General features: G+C 50.0%; 1 long non-coding RNA gene across 1 annotated transcript in view; it reads left to right on the top strand.

Annotated features, from left to right (window-relative positions):
• The window catches only part of LOC147710166 (uncharacterized), a 65021-nt gene that overhangs the window by 5951 nt on the left and 37111 nt on the right, over nucleotides 1–21959 (top strand). The window contains exons 2-4 of the long non-coding RNA XR_015295852.1: nucleotides 7546–7567; nucleotides 8883–9056; nucleotides 15880–15932. This is a non-coding gene — a long non-coding RNA (uncharacterized LOC147710166). The remainder of the gene's footprint in view (nucleotides 1–7545; nucleotides 7568–8882; nucleotides 9057–15879; nucleotides 15933–21959) is intronic.

Below are 21959 nucleotides of genomic sequence, written 5' to 3'. Positions count from 1 at the left end.
CTCGCTTTGTGTGAAGCTCCACATCGGCAAACTCTTCCATTAGTACATTCCAATCTGGGGATATCAACCTTTTACGCAGCCCCCTGTGTTCTTCGCGTTTGATCTCCGCACCCTCTGCTCTGCCCATCGTATCATTTCTTTGTGCCAGTCTGCAATGGGAGGTGGCTTTGCCGCTTCCCATCGCCTTGTAATAGTACGTTTTGCCAATATAAGAGCAAGGTTCATGAATTTGCGTATTGGGCCAGACTTCTTGCCTGCCGGGCCCAGTCCTAATGTACCGTACTCTGGCGCGTCATCGTTCCTTATTGGTGCAATTGCGCGCAATATTTTATTCGCCTCAGACCAATAATGTACTGTTCTAGGGCAGCTCCATAGCATATGGAATAATTTCGCTTGTGGAGCATGGCATCTTGAGCAGCAGCTGAAACTGCAGGGTACATTACATGTCATCTATGTGGTGTTAGATATGCTCTGTGTACAATACTCCATTGTATGAACTTGAATTTCTGGTTTCTGGAGGTCTGTCTCGGGTACTCAACTATCCCCTTCCATTTTCTAAGGGATTGCAACAGGATCGCAACCACAGTGCGCACCCCTCTATATAACCATCTCGTAACAGGACTGTCATTTACCATTAGATATTGCATGTTCGTCAAGCCATGCATCAATGGTTTCTGACCCATCAAGGCCCATACCTTGCGTACATAACGCGTTATCTGACCATGGATCAAAAATAATGTGTCAGTCACCCCATGCATTCTAACAAATACATCATGCGTTGCAAGAGTACCATCCACAAAAAAGTCGCCTATGCTTGTAACCCCATCCTCACTCCATGCCCTAGTTCTCCTGCTACTGATAGTGCCAGATTGCAGCGGTAAACCCAATATAGGAATGTTAGGGGCGTACGGGGTCAATTCCTTAGTATAATGTAGCGCTCTTTTCCACTATGTTAATGCCATTTTCAGTAAATGAGGTGCATCTGCAGGTATCTTTCCACCTGGCAGCAGTAGCCTTGTGGGTCATAGATGACTTGTCATAAACAGTACAATATTCAAAATCCTTTGCTCATGCCTGGTTCTTCTCCAAAGTTTCATCAAGGGTCTCCCATCTCCGCCGCTTCACTCCACCAGCTCACCACAATCTGGGATGAATTAATCCAGTAATTGGCGGGAGCCTCACACAAGCAGATCCTTTAAGAGACCCTTGACCCTGTATCTGGCAGGTCGCTCCTCACGCCGCACAGCACCACTTGTTGTGCCCGTGTCGCTGTGCTCATCCGAACCGCCATAAGGACCTCCTTCAAAGAGCGCATCAACAACAACGCACACAACAGCAAAGAGCTCTTCAACATCGTGAAGGAACTCTCCAACCCCAGCTCCAAATCGAACAACATCCCGCCATCACAAGACCTCTGCGACTCCCTAGCCACCTTCATCCACCGCAAGGTGGCAGACATCCACGACAGCTTCAGCAACCAGGACCCCCTGACAGACACAGACACCTCAGAATCACCACCCCCCAGCTACATCGACATACACTGCTTTCCTAGACCCACGTCAACGACGACGACACCATCAAAATCATGAACACTATCCACTCCGGCTCACCATCTGACCCATGTTCGCACCACATATTCAACAAAGCAAGCTCCATTATCACACCCCATCTCCGCAAGATCATCAACAGCTTCTTTGAGACCGCCACCTTCCTGAATATCTGGAAGCACGCTGAGATCAACGCCTTTCTCAAGAAACCCAAGGCAGACCCCAAGGACCTCAAGAACTTCCGACCCTACTCCCGTTCCCGGCAAAAGTCATCGAAAAGATTGTCAAGAGGCAACTGATCTCCTTCCTCGAAGAGAACAGCATCCTGGACCCATCCCAATCTGGATTCCGCAGCAACCACAGCACCGAAACAGCCCTCATCGCTGCCACCGACAACATCAGGGCCATGCTGGACAACAGAGAAACTGCAGCACTCATCCTCTTGAACCTTTCGGCCGCCTTTGACAGTCTGCCACCACACCCTCTGCACACGCCTCCACAACGCAGGGATCCGCGACAATGCCCTGGACTGGACCACCTCCTCCCTCACCGGCAGAATCCAGAGTGTCCGCCTCCCCCATTCCGTTCCAAAGACACCAAGATTACCTGCGGCATACCCCAAGGAACGTCCCTCAGCTCAACACTCTTCAACGTCTACATGGCACAGCTCGCCAACATCTTCCGATCGCACAACCTCAACATCATCTCATACGCTGACGACACCCAGCTGATCCTCTCCCTCACCAAGGCCCCCACCACTGCCAAATCCAACCTCCACGAAGGAGTGAGGGCCATCGCCGAATGGATGATGAACAGCCGCCTTAAACTGAACTCGGACAAGACGGAGGTCCTCATCATCGGATCCACCTTCTCCGCCTGGGACGACTCATGGTGGCCGGCCACACTGGCAGCTGCACCGACCACGCACGCAATCTGGGGGTCATCCTGGACTCAGCGATGTCTATGACCCAGCCTGTAAACGCTGTCTCCTCCACTTGCTTCAACACCCTCTGCATGCTCCGCAAGATCTACAGATGGATCCCCACTGAAACCAGTAGGACGATTGTTAGAATTGGGGGTCTCTAGTTGGCACAGGTAGGTACTTGTGGCAAATAGGGACCCTCTCCTCTAGTCAGGGTAAGGGGGTACACTCCCAAAATAACCCCTGCTCACCCCTTTGAACTTGGTAGCTTGGCACGAGCAGTAAGGCTTATCTCAGGGGCAGTGTGTAAAGCATTTGTGGACACATACAGTAATCAAGTGACAACACTACAAATGGACACCCCACTGGTAGTATATCAAAAATAGTTAGCTTTTATATAAAGACTTAGCACAAGAGCAAATAACGACAAAAATAATCCACAATACTATCAGCAATAAAGAGCTCTTGTTAAAATGCTTAGTTTTAGGGTTCTGTGCGATTCGTACCCTTTGTCTGGCTCTCACGGTGATAAAAAGAACACAAAGAGTCTATCAAGCGCAGCGGACGCTTCGGTCTAATGCGTTCAGAGTGTTGTGCGAGTCGTACACAGTACCTTTTCGTGATGCGTCCGGCACGGACGGGCGATGCAAAAAGAAAGCTTTGCGCGGTGAGTTGTCCTCCAGTCCCGATGCGAGCTCCGGCTCGTTGAAGTCGTCTGTACGAGTCGTTGGGCACAGAGCCGCGTTGATGGAGGTGGACGGTGCTTGGTGCGGGACGTTCAGCTTACATTGCGGCATACGAGCCGTACTGCGGGAGCTACGCTGTACAGTCTTTGAGCGCGAGGCAGCAGTGCGACGCGAACATGCGAAGCGTACCCAACTCCAGGTGCGATCGTAGACTTGAACTCAGCAGCAGGGTACGTGTCATTACGACCAGTGCGGCTCGATGAAGGGAGGCGAGCTACGGCTCGTTGACGTCATTGGTACGAGTGGTTGGGCGCAGAGCCGCGTTGATTGAGGTGGACGGACTTTGTACGGTGCTTTACAGGACATGAGTCGATCGTACGAGGCGTACACAGCTCCCTGCCTCGGCAGCCACGGAAAACAGCGTTTCCCACAGCTCTTCTCAAGGCGGGTGAAGTCCACTGGTCCTGGGACTTCGTTCAGGGGGCAAGCTCTCTTACAAGCCCTTTGAGATCCTTGCACAAGTGAAAATAAAGTCTTTAAGTCTTTCTCTTCTCCTTCAGCAGCAAGGCAACCACTGCAGGCCAATCCCCCAGGTGAGGGACAATATTCCTCCTTCATCTTTCCCAGATCCTTCTCTTCAGGCAGAGGTTTCTTCTTGTAACTTCAGAGGTTTCTGGAGTATCTTTTTCTGATCTGGATCTGATTTCTTGAGAGCAGGGTCCCAATACTTATACCCCTAAATCCTTTGTTCCTCTGGGGCTGAGGTGCCCATGCCCAGCCTAAACCAGTTCTGGAGCACTCTGTGGACATGACTCTGACTTTCTATTCAGGGAGCAGGCTAGAGACATCAGACACTCCACAGGAGGTGGAGCCAGCATTGTGGTGGAAAGGCACAGTCCTATTCAGAGCCCAGGTGCACTCCTCCCATCCATCTGGATGTAAATCTCTCTATTCACCACAGGGCTACCTAGCCCTGCCCTTTGGAATTCCCCAGCCCTGTCACTCACATAAACCAGTCAGCAGATACACATCCTAGCAGAGGCGGGCTTGAAAGGTTAGGCAAGCAAATACCTACTTTCTAAAAGTGGTATTTGCAAACACAGAATATTAAAATAAACTTTACTGAAAGATGTATTTTATTATTCTGAGTTCAGGCATACTAAACTCGAATTTCTACCATGTTCTCTGAGTCTGTTAGGATTATAGAATGCAATAATTCTAACAGCCCATTCTGGCCTATGGAAAACAGGTAGTCTTGCAATAGTGAAAAATGAAAATGGCTGTAATTCCCTATTAGGACATGCCACACACATCAGGGCTTGTCCTACCTTATACTTACAATGCACCCTGCCCTCGGGCCTACCATAGGGGTGACTAACATGAAGGTAAGGGAAGGTTTAGGGACTGGCAAGTGGGTGCACTTGCCCAGTCAGCATGAGAGTACCAGACTGCATGCAGACTCTGCAATGGCAGACCTTAGACACATTTTACAAGGCTGCTTCTGTGGGTGGCACAACCAGTGCTGCAGGCCCACCAGCAGCATTTGGATTTACATGCCCTGGGCACACTCAGTGCACTTTACTAGGGTCTGACAAGTAAACCAAACATCCAATCAGGGAACCACTAATCAATACATCAATTTATAGTAGGGAGCACTTGCACTGTGGCACTGGACAGCAGTGGCACAGTGCCCAAAGCATCTAACACCAGCAAAAACATATGAGGCAACAGAAAAAATGGAAGGGAGACCCACGCCAATGGTGCCAGGTCTAACAATGGTCACCCAGGCCCTCATCTGCAGCAGGCTTGACTATGGCAACGCTCTCTATGCAGGAACCTCAGCCAAACTCCAGAAACGACTGCAACACATACAGAACGCCTCTGCTTGCCTCATCCTCGACATCCACAGCCACATCACAGTCCACCTGAAAGACCTGCACTGGCTCCCCGTCAACAAGAGGATCACCTTCAAGCTCCTCACCCACAAAGCACTCAACAACACCGGACCAGCGTACCTCAACAAATGACTCACCTTCTACACCCCGAACCACCAGCTTCGCTCCGCTGACCTCGCCCTTGCCACCGTCCCCCGTATCCGACGAGCAACCGCCGGCGGCAGATCATTCTCCCACCTCGCTGCAAAACCTGGAGCACCCTCCCCATCCGCCTGCGACAGACCCAGGACCAACTAGCCTTCAGGAGACTCCTCAAGACCTGGCTGTTCGAGCAGTAGCAGCACCCCCACACCCCCACAAGCGCCTTGAGACTCTCACGGGTCAGGAGTGCGCTCTACAAATGTACTGATTGATTGATTACTGATGTTGTAGGGATTCTGCACCTACACAGAACTATGCACATAAAGAACAGGACCTCAGTAATAGGGGTGTAGCACCTACCACGCCAGTGCCCCAAAATCCCAACTGGCTAGCTATAGTGTCTCATCCGGTCTCCTCTAAACATACAAGAAGATACGAGTGATTTAGACAACCCAGAACATAAGCACGCCTGACCTACTTCAGGACGTCGCGGGAACAAGAACCACCTTTTTGCATACTCACACTTGTCCACACTAAGAATTGTCAGAGTCACTGAAATAGTTCAAAATGTTTATTTTATCTATAGTGCTCTACAATAGATTATACGAGCCACAACCAGTAACATGATGCATAAGCTTAATATTGTAAGCATAGTCACTACACGATGGAATACAAATATAGAAGGGGGGAAACATTAGGATATGAAGCCTAACCCCCTCCCCTTGGTAAAAAAAAAAATTCTTCTAAAAAGGAAGACCTCTGGGCTTTGACAGCAGCAGACCCCCTACTTGGAAGCCGAAATGATTTAGTTTACATCATGGGAGCTGGAGCTCATGTCCAGGGAACAGCTTTCTTCGAGTGTGTTAGAGTTACCGTGCATTATTAAACCCGAAAAATCCAGCAGCGCAACTGCGACAAAACTTTATGTCTAAGTTCGAAGGACTGACCAGATATTTTAATCAGAACAGAACAACAAGCGGCTTTGCTCATCAACAGTGTACATTATGTGCAGACCTTGTTCAAGGCAAAACGAAGAACAGTAAAACTTTTTATAATAAGCCTGGGGCAAAGAGCACAGACAGAGAGTAGCGAAAAAGAAAAGAATGTAGGTTTGTGTGAGGCTGAAGTCAAGCACAGCTGATGCTAAGTTAAGTAAAGTTGAGTACGTATCCCAGAACCACACTACCCTGCACAAGAGGTGGTCACAGGTCTTTGTCCTTCCTGGGTAGCTGTGATCTCATTTCCAGTATGGCTTCCACTTACACGCACTCCTCTAGTGCACCTTCTGCCCGTACCTCCTCCTGCAGGGCCCTCTTCTAGTACCCCTTATTCTTGTACCGCCTCCTGCAGTGTACCTCCTCCTGGAGGGCACTCCTCTAGTACTCCTTCTGCCTGTACCTTCTCCTCCTGCAGGGCCCTCTTCTAGTACCCCCTTATTCTTGTACCGCCTCCTACAGGGCAATCTTCCAGTATCCCTTCCTTGTACCTCCTTCTGCAGGACACTCATCTAGTACCCCTTCTGGTTGTACCTCCTCCTGCAGGGCACTCTTCCAGTACCCCTTCCTTGTACCTCCTCCTGCGGGACACTCATCTAGTACCCCTCCTTCTTGTACCTCCTCCTGCTGGGCACAGTTCTACCCCTTCAGCTCTTAACTACTCCTTCATGGCCCTCTTAGTAATGCTTCTCTTTGTACCTTACTCTTCTGAAGAACACTCTTCTAGTATCCCTGCTGTTCATTCTTCCTCCTGCAACGCCTGTTACCTGTAATACTATTAGTATAATAAAACATGGCACACCAGGATCAACAACAAGGACGTCTGGCAGGTTATTCACTGTTAATGTAATAAAAAAGTGGCAGAAAACGAAGGCGGAGCACAACTCTCATAAGGGCGAGCTGCCTCTGTCTTCGTGGCACTGATTTTACTACCTTTGAAGCCAGGGGTCGCACAAGGAGTGCCAGGGGTCACAAGGGGCAATCCAGGATTCTCAGCTGCGACCCCTAGCAAGCCCTAAATAATGCCCATGCATGTGACCCTGTTGAGAAAATCATACAATGTGTCACATGACTCCATTCAGAAGATCAGACTGTGCTGTGTTTTGTGACTCCATTCAGAATTATGCTGTGCTGTGTCATTACCATTCAGAATATCAGTTTCTGCTATGTCATTTGATGTCATTCAGAATGGCACATTCTGTGCCAGGTCATGCAATGCCACAGAATGTGCCGTGTCATGTGACCCCAGTCACTGTTTTCTAAACATAGATAGATCGAAGTGTTTCACTCCTAAAAATTCTGCAATAACTTTAACATCTTCTCTGGAAACTGATTTCACTTTGTTTTTCTGTTTTGCAGATGTCAGAAGCACCCTGAGCAGGTAAGGCTGGTTTATTATCCTCCTCTCAGTGTGTAAGGAGCAGGTCTCATTGCTGCAGTGTGTAAATGCCACTACTAAGCTCACACAAAGTGCTAGGAAGCTTTCAGATCCTCATAAAATCACGCTGTATCCTCAAAAAACCCTTAAGTCCTCAGAAACTACCTTTGATTCCTCTGAAAACTTACGTCCTCCTAAAACTCCCTTGTATCATCAGGAAATGCTCTTAAATTTTCATAAATCCCTGCGAGTCATCAGAAAACTCCTTTGAGTCTTGAAATAATTGCTGCAGAAATGAGCTGCTGTCCTCACAAAACATAGTTGTATCTTTAAACTTAACTAAAGTCCCCAGAAGAGTTCCCTGAACACACAGAAAACTCAAGCACATTCTGGAAACTTCCTCTCAGGTTTTCCTCAATTAGGAATTGTGCAAAAGCTCATTCTAAGTTTCCTAACTACAATGCCAGTTTTCAAAACATTCCTTCTGTGTTTCCAAACATCATTGAAATGTGGTTAAAGCCATGTTCATGCCTCTACTTTTTGTAAATTCCCTCCAATTAGAAGAGGTCCTGTCCAGTTCCCATAATCTTCACTGGAATCCTCAGATGTGCTCCTAATCCTAAGAAATTTCTCTCAAGTCTGCAGTGACCTCCCTCCAGTCCATAGCATCCTTTTGAGAAACCTCATTTCAACCCTCAAACCTCTGCCCAGGTCCCTGACCACTCATTCCAGGCCCCGAATCCTTCTGCAAATCTCAGAGATTTCCTGGTATGTCTTCCAAAACCTAATTTCAATCCTTTTCTTTTAATGTCTTTTTTTAAATAATTTTTGGTAGCAATATAGATTCAAACAATAAACTTCAGCGGCTCAGCATCATGTCGTATATCATTGAAAACATGGGGTGTGGTCCTGGAGCATCAGATCATTGGCATTTTTCATTTCTGAAATAAGATAAAGAGACATTTGTTTACAACTATTGCATCGTGGTCACACCGTTGGCCTGTCAACAGACGTCTCCGTTCCTGTGGGATGAGGAGGAGGGGCTGACACCAGCCCTCCCAGCCACCTTCCCTCACCTGCAGAGACTGCCCCCACATCTAGATCTCCTGTGGAGTGTCTCCATTCCTGAGGGATTCTTCCACAGGCCTCATTTCAATCCTTAAACCTGTAAATAGGTTTCCAAACATTCACCATGAGGTAACACACACATATGTGCTGCTTGTTTACTGGCTGGTCTTGCTATCTCAGAGCTTAATGAGACATTGTACTTCTCAATGATGTATTCAGTTGTGTAGCTAACAATATAATCTCCTCAAAGCCTTAACAGATACACAACCTCTGGATCGCTTAACAAAATAATCCAAGATGGCGGTGGACAACACAAAATAATTGCACATGGTTCCAGCACTGATCCAAGACCTGAGGTTCCAGTCAGTTTCCCAAGGAATGTGCGGCCTGGCTGTTTGGCTGTTGTGGCCCAAAAAGGTGCAAGGTAAGAAAGATCAAGCAGCGCGTGATGAATAAACTGTTTCCTGCTGGCCAAAATGTATATGTGAACAAGATTTAAAATATAGAATGAGTGTGTCTCCCTGAGAGTTTAGTAGTGAAGCGAGAGTCCAAGCCTTGCAGCTCTGATGCAGTTTTATTCCCCTGTGAGAGCCTTTGGCTCAGCAGACTGGAATCTGGTGTCCACACCTGTCACTGAAGAGCCTGAATGGGCAGAGGTCCTTTTTGTGTCCTTTCCCCATCCCTATGGAAAAAACCATACATAACCAGTAATCCTGTACGTTGATGGTTGGTGTTACTGGAAATATCTGTAAAGGTGAGACAATAAACAAAGGTCAATAGGTCAAACAACAATCCTTCAAGTGAACTGTGGTGCATGTAATGCTATGAGGTGGAGCATTTCGCCTCATTACCAGGATCTCACAATATATTTAGAGAAAATACACTTACCCATATAATTGGGATAAGTAGCCACACCTCTACCTGGCGACAGCTCAGGGAAGGGGGCCTGCTCAGTAAAGAAACAAGGTCTCGTGTCACACCATGCGTTTATAAATGTGGAGAGTGATCTTTTCAGAGATGTGTGTGCATGCAACCCAACCATCAGGACACACGTGTAGAAAGACTATAGAACAATGCAGACATGACACTGTCGTAATTTGTGAAAACAATGGCCGTTTTGCCCACTAGGCAAGGGCTTATTCATGGTTAAAACTGTAATCGCTTCTTAAACCACTCCTTCTAATTGTGGCAGAAAATAAGGGAACTTTCGAATCAGAGGTCAGGGATCAGATCGGTGGTGATAAACGTGCACTTTAAGAAACATGACTCCCTCATAATGGTGTCATAAACTTACAACAAGTCATTAGAAGCCTCAATAGTCTGGGGACATATGTGCGACTTCTTTACAACTTCTGTCACATTTTCTTCAACTAATGAATGGGCAGAATATATTTATTGAGTATGCTGAACCAAACTCCTAACAAGCATTTAAAATGCATTGTTAAGGTTAGAGCTATTGGCATTGCTCATGACATTATTTTTATTTATGTTTTTGTTTTTAAAACATAAATAAATGGCATTGTCATTTACAATGCCAATAGCTTAATCGCTCGCAAATGCGATACCTATTGCATTTGTATCCACACAGAGCCACACACACACGCACACACAGAGCCCCACACAAACACACACAGAGCAACACACACACACACACAGAGCCCCACACACACACAGAGCCACACACACACAGAGCCCCACACACACACAGAGCCACACACACACAGAGCCCCACACACACACAGAGCCACACACACACAGAGCCACACACACACACACAGAGCCACACACAGGGAACAGAGGCCAGAAAAAACGCTCACAACGAGGGGGCAGGAGAGCAAGCACAGCCAGGGGCAGGAGAGCAAACACAGCCAGGGGGCAGGAGAGCAAGCACAGCCAGGGGGCAGGAGAGCAAGCACAGCCAGGGGGCAGGCAAGCCTAACGAACGAGGGGGCAGGAAAGCCAGCACAACGAACGAGGGGGCAGGAAAGCAAGCACAACAAATGAGGGGGCAGGAGAGCAAGCACAACGAACGAGGGGGCAGTAGAGCAAGCACAACAAGGCAGGGGCAGAAAAGCACGCACAACGAACAAGCACAAACCCATACCTGCGTTATCCAAGCTGCGTGCCGTGACCAGGAGAGACTCTGCGCCGGGTCCAGAGGGACGCATGCTGCACTAAGCACAGCCAGGGGGCAGGAGAGCAAGCACAGCCAGGGGGCAGGAGAGCAAGCACAGCTAGGGGGCATGAGAGCAAGCACAGCTAGGGGGCAGGAGAGCAAGCACAGCCAGGGGGCAGAAGAGCAAGCGCAGCCAGGGGGAAGGAGAGCAAGCACAGCCAGGGGGCAGGAGAGCAAGCACAGCCAGGGGGCAGGAGAGCAAGCACATGCCATGCCATGCCACTGCGCGTTACATTAGGCCCACCCTTCACCACCCGGTGCTAGCCAGCGGAGGGGTGGGTAGGTGGTGGATAACCTCAGTGGAACACACACTCTCAGTGATACATAAAGTGTGGGTGACAATATTTGAGCTAGTTATCCATGGACAAGGGGTGCACTTTCCATTCTCGTACGTCATATAGCGCCAGACAGCGGGACACCTGGGCGCTGGTGTGGGGCTTCAGCTCTGCAAGCCCCAGCCATCCGATGGGCACCCTCAGAGGGGCACTCTCCACTCCCAAACAGCCCCTCTAGACAGGTTCCTTGGCTTCTGCAGCTTCGAGTCAATAGGTTAACCACCTCCTTAAACTCCCAGGCGGGTTACTGCAGACGTCGGCCCACAGGGGACCCCCGCTCTCCCGGTCTTATGCAGCCCGACCCCCAGGTAAACCCTCTCCTTTTCCTCAGCCCCGGCCCTCGGGCGCCCCCGCCCCCATCCCTCCGGTGACGCACCTCGCACCCACCTGCAGCGCCATCCTGTTGAAGCGGTTCTCGGCGTCGGCACTGGCCCCGTAATGCAGGAGGCCGCGGACCCGCTGGTGTTCTCCGCGGGCTGCGGCCGAGCTCAGCTCATCCCCCAGCAGCTCGGCCATCCTAGCCCATCACATCTTTTATCAAACAGAGGCGCACATGAGCATAGTCTGCCCTGCACACGGAGTAGCAATCAGCAGTGCAATGAGCATCGCGCACAATCACTGTGCATTGAGTAACATGATACAGTGCTGCACTTTGCACATACCACCCTTACTGCTGATTGTGCAACGGTTTATATGCATACTTTACTGCACAAGAAGTGGTATTCTGCATAGGACACAGTTCATCCCACATCTTCTCATACAGAGGCGCACTTGAGCATAGTCTGCCCTGCACATGGAGCAGCAATCAGTAGTGCAACGAACATCCCAAACAATCACTACACAATGAGTAGCACAACAGTTTAAATGGCTCTCAAAACGGATTTATAGTACTTAAAAATGGCTCCACAATAATCAAAGCGGTGTATGGAACGTGCTGACTCCTTTCGTGAAAGCTTGTGCGCTTTGGTACGTCTCGCACGGTCAATGCAGGAAGGGCCTCGCTAAACCTCATGCGTCTCGCGTACCACGCGTACGGCGCTGGTGAGGTAACGAGACGTAGGATGGCTGTGCGACTCATACGGCGGCAGTGAGACAGGCTGGAAGAGTCTCACGCGTACGGTGCGCCCAGCGTTGGGGGCAAAAGCTTTTACAGGAGGTGCGTGCCTCACGGACTCCTCAGTCCAGAGCGCGGCGCACAATTCAACACGGACACAGTACCTTTTTCTTTGTGGGGTTTTCCTACGTGGCGGTGTCTTCCTTGGGGCGATGCGAGTTCCGGCTGGCTCGATGTTCCAGTAGGCGCAGTGCTCTTGGGATACGCGCCGCAACTATTCACTTTAATAGCAATGGTGCGCTCTAGCTGTACGCTGGTCAGGAGGGGAGCGAACACAGGCGGAGTCCAATGTTACGGTGCGAGCTACGGCTCGGGGCCAGTAGATCGTGGCGGGGGGCTGGTCCTTACAGCAATTGCACATACATAACTGCATATGAACGCACCAGTAATGTACACAAAATGGCATTCAGCATAGGACCCCGAAACGATGAAAACGAGAAAAGCGAGGCAGAGTCTGCTCACGCTGCCTGCACGCGCCAGTCGGCCCTCTGATTGGCTAATAACGAACACCAATCAGAGGGCCGACTGGCGTGTGCAGGCAGCGTGATGAGGGGCGTGCTCTCTCCCGATGACGTCAGGGAGAGAAAGAACACAAAAAACATACCCCTCTGTCCCAAAAAGGCGGGGCTTAAATGGAGTGATGCCCCTCTCCTCCAATGGCTGGGCTCCGTTTAGGAAGCCAGCAAATGGAGAAGAGGGGCGGGTTCAAGCCCCCATACACTGTTGACATAAAATCTCTGCTGCGCGAACACTGCTGCGCAGTGTAACGCTAGGCCGAGACCTAAAAAGGGAACTATAAGTAACTCGACTGTCCACTCAATGACAGCGGGGTCATTCAAAGGAATCACACAACACACAAGTAATTACTATGAGGGCTATTGTCGGTAGAGATAGCCCTGTGAATGTTTGTGAAAACCTCTTTCTAACTCCGAAATACACGCCCACCAAGACACGAAATAAAGGCCCAAATGTATATGCCGTCACTTACCTGTCCGTCGTTACCCCGTCATGGTACACAATCTGTGACCGGAGCAGAGGGCAGCCCTTAAATAGTCCGGACATAGTTCAGATCGCCGCGCTTTGCAGTGAGAGACCCGTGGGTACCGGAGCCAGCAGCCGGGGCAAAGGGACGGAATAAAGTACGCCCTGCGCATCTTTGGCACGTTGTCTGAGTCGGCTGAACTCAGAACCGATACGATTACATATCGTCAGGTAGTCCGCTGCTTATTTCAAATTAGGAAAAGATAATAATAGAAGTAATACCCTCCCAAGTACATTACTGTAAGAATTATACAAGAATGCACATTAGCATGCGTACTGAGTGTGTTGCGCATGCTCGTGGATAGTATACTGTCCCAAAATGGTTTGGCTTTGAATTGGATAACTTTATTTAGGCAAAGACACGCAAGCCTCATGTTGTTCAAGTAGGCTAGGAGTATCTATAGTCCTTAAGACACAGGCATCATCGGTGTAATAGATCATGTGATATAGGGGTACATGTAACACGGTATCGACCGCTTCTGTTTCACCGCACTTCTTATATTTTGATGGTCTTAGCTAACTTCGCTAGTGGCCAATAAGCACTATGGAGAGTCGACAAATGATTATTTTTAAGTGGTGCTGGTTTGACCAGAGTGTACAACAGATTTAAAGATACTCGCCGTAATTGCTCTGTAGCCAGCTCCGGAATTTCCTTTTCCCAGTGCAGGGATGCAACTCCCGTTGTCTCATCTGCTGCGGAAATAAATATGCAAAAACAACAGTTGATGGACAGAATGCAGAACAATGTCATACATTCACCCCAGTGCAGAGATCTGGGCCTAAATCCATTGTTTTTTTGCTCACCATGCCATTCCAGTTTGAGCCCAGCCATACGCAAATCAGTCTTGACCCTGTGCCCCATGGGAACTGTCCAGCCCGAACTGCCGGAAACCGGTCCTCGGAAGCTTGTTTCCGGTCCAGGAAAGGCATGGCTTGGCAGTTCGGGCTGGACTGTTCCCATGAGGCACAGGGTCAGACTGATTTGCATATGGCCATGTCTGAACTGGGGTGGTGTGGAGTGCAAAAAAACGATGGATTTAGGCCCAGATCTCTGTACTTGGGTGAATGTATGACATTGTTCTGCATTCTGTCCATCACCTGTTGTTTTTGCATTTGTCACCCCGAGTGGGATGGGTAATGAAATGAAATGAAAAACAATTTTTATCGCGCAACTAAGCCCAGGTGGGCGTCAAGGCGCAGGGTATGCTCAGACGTGAGTCCCATGCACTCCACACCACTGGATTCAAGCAAGCCGGGCTGAAGACGACTGGAATGCCAGAAACCGGTCCTCGGAAGCTTGTTTCCGGTCCAGGGAAGGCATGGCTTGGCAGTTCGGGCTGGACTGTTCCCATGAGACACAGGGTCAGACTGATTTGCATATGGCCATGTCTGAACTGGGGTGGTGTGGAGTGCAAAAAAACGATGGATTTAGGCCCAGATCTCTGTACTTGGGTGAAGGTATGACATTGTTCTGCATTCTGTCCATCACCTGTGGTTTTTGCATTTGTCACCCCGAGTGGGATGGGTATGCTCAGACGTGAGTCCCATGCACTCCACACCACTGGATTCAAGCAAGCTGAGCTGAAGACGGCTGGAATGCCAGAAACCGGTCCTCGGAAGCTTGTTTCCGGTCCAGGGAAGGCATGGCTTGGCAGTTCGGGCTGAACGGTTCCCATGAGGCACAGGGTCAGACTGATTTGCATATGGCCATGTCTGAACTAGGGTGGTGTGGAGTGCAAAAAAACGATGGATTTAGGCCCAGATCTCTGTACTGGGGTGAATGTATGACATTGTTCTGCATTCTGTCCATCACCTGTGGTTTTTTGCGGAAATAAATATCCCATACCACTGGGAAACCTCTGTATTAGGTTGTTGCTTAGTTCTCACCCACTCAAGAAAATCCTCCTGCACCAAACCGCTCACCTCTGACAACTTTTGGGATGACCACCAAGAACAGAGCTACGGGTATTTAAATTTGGAAAGACCCCCTTCAAAGGTCAGATATCTCTGGTTATGTGAAGAGGGCATCACCCTTTCTGAAGTCTTCCAGGTGGAAAAGTTGCCATGCTTGAGAGGATAACTAAGTTTATCTTTAAGCTACTCGGGGGTTCGAGGAGAGCCCTAAATTGGTGCCAGGTCCGCAGAGAAATCTATCCCGAGAAGGCTGTTAAGAGTGCCTTCAACTTAAGTTGTTTGAAAACTTTGGGTCCCCAAACTTAAACAAATCGTATTCAGGCCTAAATGCTTCAACATAGCTCTATACAATTGACTCACTGAGCTAACCGCTGCTCTTAGTAGACCCACCCCGAGGCACTCCATAGCGTTACATGAAGCACACTGGTCTCACTAAGCTAACTTCCTTTGAACACCCACATCCTGGCATAAGATATTAAAGTAACTTTTGGATATCGTTAGAGCTTCGACTGTTGTATATGAACAGTAGCTCCAACTGAGCTCTAGTCCGCAGGCGCTGCTCTTAATATGAATCTTATTTCAAATACAGGTCTTATGTGATGTTCATCCTCTGTTCCTGTAGCTGTCATTGCTCTTTAATACAAAGATGATGTGTCTGTTATTACAGGCGTAATAATGTGAAGATTCAGTGCCCAGAGATGGTGGTGAAGAGTTATAAAGGTAAATATCACTGTGACGATTAGCTCTGTATGTTACGGTTCATGGTATGGTATGATATGGTTTTGTGTGGTATGGTATGGAATGTTATGTTCGTATGATATGGGATAGGAAGGGATGGGATAGTGTGTATGGTATTGTATGGATTGGAACGTTATGATTGGATGGGATGGTGTGGTGTGCTATGGGTTGGGACCATGGTATAATATCGTATGATGGGATGGTGTGGTTTGGAATGGGATAGGATGGTATTAAATGGTCATTTGCATTCAATGGGATGGCATGGATTGGTGTGGTGTGCTTTGGAATGGTATGACATGGCATAGAATGTTATGGTGGTATGGTATGGGGTAGGAAGGGAATAGATGTTATTGGAGGGTGTGGTATGGAATTCTATGTTATGGGATGTTATTGCGGTATGGTATGGAACGTTATGAAGTGATGGATGGTGTGAGCTGTGGGACAGGATCATAGTATAATATGGGATGGCATAGAATTGTATCTCAGAATTTGGTACTTACCGCACAAATCATTCTGAGTTTCAGAGGTCTAGATCCAACAGTGACCTAACACATGCTTCTACAATGACCTAGCGCATGCACCTACACTGACCTAGCGCATGCGCCTACACTGACCTAGCGCATGCACCTACACTGACCTAGCGCATGCACCTACACTACCCTAGCGTATCCACCTACACTGATCTAGCTTAGACACCTACTCTGTTCCAACACATGCACCTACAGTGACGTAGTGTATAAACTTACACTGACCTGGCGCATGCATTTATACTGACCTAGGGCATATACCTATACTGATGTTGTACATCCACCTACAATGCAGTGTAGTATGTGACTAGTATTGTATATCTGTCATTCTGTACCATCCAATGCAGTGTACTAATTAGTATTGTATTCCTTCGAGTAGCTCTCTTGCTCTGTATCATCTAATATAGAATACTAACTAGTACAGTATAACTGTTTTCTGTATTATCAAATACAGTGTACTGACTATTACAAGTACCTTCTAGTAGCTTTCTTACTCTGTACCATCCAATGCAGTGTACTAACTAGTGATGTATCCCTTCTACTAACTCTGCCGCTAGATATAGAGTACCGATTAGCACAGCATACCTTGAAGTAGCCGTTACACTGTGCCATCTAATGCAGTGTACTAACTAGTACTATATACCTTTGAGTAGCTCTGTCACTCTATGCCATGTAGCACACTGTTCTGACTAGTACAGTGTACCTTCTAGTAACTGTTTTGCTCTGTACGGTCTAATGCAGTATACTGGCAAGTACAGTATACCTTACAATAGCTCTATCACTCTGTGCCATATAACTGAGTGTACTGAGTAGTACAGTATTCCTTGGAGTAGCTCTTTCCCTCTGTACCATCTAATGTAGTGTACTAACAACTGCAGTAGACATTCTAGTAGCTCTGTCACTCTGTACCATCTAAAGAAGTCTACCGAATAGTACTGTATAACTTGGATTAGGTATGTCACTTTTCGCCATCTAATGCAGTGTACTGACTGGTACTGTATACCTTCAAGTAACCCTGTCACTCTGTTCCATCTAATGCAGTGTACTGACTGGTACTGTATACCCTCTAGTAACCCTGTCACTTTGCACTATCTAATGCAGTGTACTGACTGGTACTGTATACCCTCTAGTAACCTTGTCACTCTGTACTATCTAATGCAGTGTACTGACTGGTACTGTATACCCTCTAGTAACCCTGTCCCTCTGTACCATCCATTGCGGTGCACTGATTACCACTGTATACCTTCGAAGTGGCTTTGTCACTCTGTGCCATCTAATAGTCGCGCCTCACGCCGCACGGCTCCTCCTGGTTGCCTGTGACTGCTGCTGACTGGTTTCTCCCCCATTTCTGGCTTGTATTCTGTGGTTTTCTTCCCCTCTGTTTGCCCCTCGTTTTGCCCTTGCCCTCTGTTCCCCCACCTGCTCCCCGCTTCCCGCCGCTGCTCCCTGCGGCCCGCCCCCTTTTGCCTTCTGTGCCCAATACCCTCGGCCTTTGGCTGCCCCGCTCCCGGCTGCTCCTCCCCCCCACTTTGCTTCTTATGGAGGGCACCGCTCGGAAGCGCAGCGGACGCGCCGCTGGCACGCCAAAGGCGCGCCAAAGGCAAGCCCGTCTGCGCCCGTCCGTGCCTGGACCGCGCCCAACGCCAGAAACCCTGGCCCCAGCCGTTGCCAGGGCACCCGACTGAGGTACGACAGCGCCACCCTCACCGCGCTCAACACCGGACGACCTGCCACCGAGCTACCTCGAGGTGCACCCACGGACCCTTCACTTGCCAAGCATGCAAATTCTCCTGCCTCCGAACCTGCACCCCGCCCACCGAACTCAGCAACGACAACAACAACCACCTCAAGTGCATCCTGCTCAACACCGGCTCCGTCCACAAACACGCCATCGAACTCAGGGAACTCCTTGATACTACAGCACCAGACACCGCCTTCCTCATGGAAACCTGGATGAGCACCTCCTCGGCCCCGGACATCGCCATAGCCATCCCGGACGGCTACAAAATCAACCGGAAGGACCGCGTCAACAAACCTGGAGGAGGAATCGCCATCATCTACAGGAACACCATCAGCGTCACGTCCAGCTCCGAAGACACACTCACTGCCGCTGAACACCTACACTTCCAGATCCACACCGACCCCCAGACCACCCTCAGAGGAACACTCATCTACAGACCCCCCGGCCCACGGACACAATTCAGCGAAACCATCGCCAACTTCATCAGCCCGCACACCCTAGCCTCACTAGAGTACACCCTCCTAGGGGACCTGAACTTCCACCTAGAGAAAAACAACAACAGCAACACCACCGCCCTGCTAGACAACCTCGCCAACCTCGGACTCAAGCAACTGGTGGACACTCCCACCCACCTCGCCGGCCACAAGCTCGACCCCATCTTCTCCGCCAGCAACCACGTCTCCTCCAGCCACTCCACCAGACTTCACTGGACCGACCACAGCTGCATCCACTTCACCTTCAAGAAAACCACCTCCGGGGTGAGGAGCTACGCCGCGATTCAAGATGGCCGCATAAGCTCCCGGCTCCGCCGACCTCCGCCTGCGGCTCGTCTATCCTGTTGTTTATCCTCTACCCACGCCCCATGCCTGGATATATGAAGGTCGCCTGATGCTAACGGTGTTGTCCCGGACTTCCTACCTTGTTCAGCGGCGGACTTATGTCGTTTCCTATCTTCGGCCTACTCCTGGTGCTGCTGCCGGGACCTCTATTTCTGGACTGTCCGAGCGGGAACTGATCAACATCGGCTGTGAGTCCGAGATTGTAGCCGGTCTTCCGGATTTGAATAATGCTTTCCACTCTCGATTTGTGACCTCATTGATGGATGGTACTGGTGATGGGACATCGTGACGTGCTGTGATCCTCCTGCACCGTGGCCGGGGGTTGTGTGCCTGACCCTCGTTTCCCGGTCCGGGGGCTGACGGGCTGCACCCACGGCCGGTGACTGTGTTGAGCGTGCCAGTTCGGGGCGCCCCTGTTGTTGGTATCGCTAAATGTGTGCCCGGAGCACGGCGATGTGGGCTGGAGATTGTGTCCCCCTCCGTCCTTTGGGCCCCGGGATGGAGGGGATGGATGACGCACATTCATTGAGCTCCGTAATGGCGGCGCTTGGGGCGCTCCGCTCACAATTCACCGTCACGTATGTCTCTTTGGCGGCAAAGCTGGATGATGTTTGCTCACGACCGACCACTGTGGCCGCAACAACGGAACAGCAGTTCCTGGTCCAGTCGAGCGATTTGACCCGCCATCTGAAGGTGCCCGAGCGGCAGCCCGACTTCGCTCTGTTGGGAGCCGGTCTCATTTCTCCTTTACCCGCTACAATGCCTGGTCTTCCCTTCACGTTTCCTATCCAATGGAATATCATCGCTGGAGGTTTTGATCGTCAATGTCGAGTCTCAGGGTCTTGTCGAAGGGGACTGCCATTCTTCTTCGTCCCGACCCGTCTGTTTAACGGAGGTCGCCATTTTGTGTCCAGACTTTGTTCCGTCTTCATTGCCTCGGACTGCCATGGACGCTTTGTCTGCTTCTGGTCAGCTGTGGCTTGGTTGGCACGTGCTCCGGAACAGATCCGCACTGGTCAGAGCTGATTTCGACTTTGAGTTGCTCTTGTCCCTCGCCACTGCTTTGGACCACCTGAGACGCTTCCTCTGATCACATTAGTTGTGACTTTGGCGATAGATCACCCCGTGAAATTTGCAGGGTTGACTTTTATTTTCCTGTGATTGTTCAGTTCACTTCTGCCGGGATTGCACCAAGTATCTCACCGGGCCTGGGGTGGGATAGGGGTGTTTCTTGTTGATGACCATCCTTCCCGTGATAATGCCGAATGCTTGTTTTGTTTGACTATTATTGTGCCTCGGGAAGGTTACTGCCGGCGGGGGGTACCGGGTGCCCGGGAGTGTGTCTGTTTCTCTCCTCCTCCACTTCTTGTACTTTTTCCCTTCTGTGGGGCACTTTCGGGGCGACAGGCACACTGTTAGTGGGTTAGGCCATAGCCATTACAGGGGTGCAGGGTGGCGGGTGCGGGGGGGGATTCTGTTATTTTAGATTGTTTTGTTCTATGGTCCCTATTGCTCTTTTCCGGCTTTGGGAGGGTTCTTTCCTCTTTAGTAGGGTTGGCTGTCTCTTGGTCTTGCACCTTTTTCTTTCTGGCGTCTCAACGAGCCTCTGTTTCCCTGTTCTTGGGGGGTGGGCTCTCTGGGGCGATACCTAGACATGTTGCTTTTTGTAATGTTGAGCCAGAACCCGCCTGTAGACACCCACAACACCAACGACGCAGCACACAATCTCGCACAGTGGATCACTAACTGCACCAACGACCTCGCTCCTCTGAAGAAACCCTCAGGCAAGACTAGTAACAGAAAAACCGCATGGATCACAGACGCCCTCAGAGCCGCAAAGAAATCATGCCGAACCCTCGAGAAAGCTTGGCACCAAGAACGGACATCAGAAAACATGACAGCCCTCAAGAGCGCCACCCGCGAATACCACCAGATGATCCGCACCATCAAAAGGACATCGTTCAAAGCCGGCTGGACAACAACGCCCACAAAAGCAAGGAACTCTACAGCATCGTCAAAGAGGTCTCCAACCCAAGCGCCAGCAACAACGACATCACACCATCGCAAGACCTCTGCAACTCCCTTGCCACATTCTTCAACCGCAAGATCGCAGATATACACGACAGCTTCGGACCCCAGACTCCACCTCCAGCCACCAAACCAACGACCCCCACTAACAGCCTTAGCGTATGGACCCCCATCAGCACGGAAGACACCATCCACGTCATGAACACCATCCACTCCGGCTCCCCATCCGACCCATGCCCTCATCACATCTTCAACAAAGCCGACACCATCATCGCACCCCACCTCCGGAACATCATCGACAGCTCCTTCACGTCAGCCACCTTCCCTGGAAGCTGGAAACACGCAGAAATCAACGCCCTTCTGAAGAAACCAACAGCAGACCCCAAAGACCTTAAGAACTTTTGCCCCATCTCTCTTCTCTCCTTCCCGGCTAAAGTCATCGAGAAGACTGTCAATAAACAGCTGACTGCATTCCTTGAAGAAAACAACTCGCTCGACCCATCCCAGTCCGGATTTCAAGCTAACCACAGCACCGAGACCGCCCTCATCACAGCCACCGATGACATCAGGACCCTGATGGACAACAGAGAGACAGCCGCTCTCATTCTCCTGGACCTCTCAGCAGCCTCGACACCGTCTGCCACCGCACCCTAATAACCCGCCTCTACAACACTGGGATCCAAGGAAAGGCCCTGGACTGGATCACATCATTCCTCTCCGACAGAACCCAGAGAGTCCGCCTCCCTCCCTTCCGCTCCGAAGCCACCAAAATCATCTGCGGCGTACCCCAGGGCTCCTCGCTCAGCCCAACCCTCTTCAATATCTACATGAGCCCCCTCGCCATCATCGCACGCAAACACAACATCAACATCAT

This window comes from Lissotriton vulgaris, chromosome 5, assembly GCF_964263255.1.
Source record: "Lissotriton vulgaris chromosome 5, aLisVul1.2, whole genome shotgun sequence".
NCBI lineage: Eukaryota > Metazoa > Chordata > Amphibia > Caudata > Salamandridae > Lissotriton > Lissotriton vulgaris.
Note: the sequence above shows the minus strand (reverse complement) of the source record. Positions and strands in the feature narration are given on the sequence as shown.